We start from the raw sequence: 1,678 nt of genomic DNA on the forward strand, positions 1-1,678 counted from the left end.
GCTTTTTGACCTCTTTCTTTATGATTCTAGAATCAAACGGGCGCCATAGGTTGATTGTAAGCACCTTCGCTTTCCCTGTCAATCATTGTTATGTCCGGTTTATTATTTATAACTTCTTATCCGTTTGAATAGGGAAGTCCTACTAAATCTTACATTTCTCCAACTCCGAGACTCTTTCGACTTGATGATTTTACCAAGTGTTTCTAACTTCAAATCCCCATTATTATCACCCTCATCATCATCGTCATTATTATTATTATTATTATTATTATTATTATTATTATTATTATTATTATTATGATTGATTTTTGCTTTGTATTTGTATAAGTTGACTTCAAGTCTCCCCCAGAGACCTCAAGAGACAAGTTAGAAGTTTGTGTTATGACTAGGGTGCCATATCTTTGGTTTTGCACTGAGTATTGTTCAAGAGAATGTTTAAGAAAGCATATGAAAATTATAAGTTTGTTTTAAAATTTGAAATTACATAGACAGTATTTTACGTAGGATATGGGAAGTTCCCATGAGCACTGTTTTTTTGAATTTCTGCCATTTTGGGGGTTCCTGGTATCTGAGATAAGTAGGAATCAGCCTCTTTTGCTATCATTCCAAGGGCACCTATGACAACAGGTATTGCTTTAGTCTTGAGGTTCCACATTTTGTCAATTTCTATTTCAATATCTTTATACCCGCTCAGTTTTTGGGAGGCCTTGACTGATAGATTTATGTCGATTGGAACAGACATATCAATGAAGAGGCATGATTTTTGTCTGAAGTCCTTCAATGTAATGTCTGGCCTATTCGTATCTATCTTTCTGTCACATTATTATTATTATTATTATTATTATTATTATTATTATTATTATTATTATCATTATCATTATCATTATCATTATTATTATTATTATTATTATTATTATTATTATTATTATTATTATTATTATACATTTTGTTCATCATGTACAAGTGCGTAGGTATTCATCATTATTTTATTTATTGTATTCAATTTCAGAAATATTGAAACCTGTCTTTGACATTTCCGGAGCGTATTAACCTTATTTGGGGCCTGACTTATTAAGGCCCACGCTGTATTATTCAGGCACTGTATATCCAGGACTATCGTATCAAATGCGTGCTACAGCTTTTTAAAATTCTCAGAGATTGCAGGGTGTTTTTTTGGGGTCAAATTTAGTTGTTATTCCTATTAGGTCCAATGACAAGATGAAACTTCTGTCGTAGAACCGCAGAAATATACAGCTGTAGAGAAGAAGAACAAAAATCTCAAGATGGAAAACGAAGAAAGAGAAACAAACACATCATAAAAAAAAGACTTGAGCAGCATCAACAATAAGAAGAACATCAAAACATCATCACCAACATCATAATCATTATCATCATCAACAGTATGAAGGCATATATAAAGCAATTTAGTGCAAAGATCAACCAGAAAGTTGACACAAGCTCAAGTGATGTGAAATGTATATAAACAAACGACAATATTACTCATAGAATGTAAGCATTATATTATATTATGTTATATTATATTATATGTAGTAATGAAATGCAAACATAACAAATATTTGCAGTCAGATTCTATACATCAGTCAAACGCACACATACAATACAGACAGACAGATATGGACACGAATTTTCAAAACACGTACACACGCATATATATATA

At 31.3% G+C, this 1,678-nt stretch overlaps 1 long non-coding RNA gene across 2 annotated transcripts in view; it reads left to right on the forward strand.

The window, feature by feature from the left end:
* The window catches only part of LOC128247355 (uncharacterized), a 34,213-nt gene that overhangs the window by 10,512 nt on the left and 22,023 nt on the right, over positions 1–1,678 (forward strand). For both annotated transcript variants that reach the window (XR_008263751.1, XR_008263750.1), the window contains exon 2: positions 1,010–1,509. This is a non-coding gene — a long non-coding RNA (uncharacterized LOC128247355). The remainder of the gene's footprint in view (positions 1–1,009; positions 1,510–1,678) is intronic.

The sequence above is a fragment of the Octopus bimaculoides genome, chromosome 3 (assembly GCF_001194135.2).
Source record: "Octopus bimaculoides isolate UCB-OBI-ISO-001 chromosome 3, ASM119413v2, whole genome shotgun sequence".
NCBI classification, from domain to species: domain Eukaryota; kingdom Metazoa; phylum Mollusca; class Cephalopoda; order Octopoda; family Octopodidae; genus Octopus; species Octopus bimaculoides.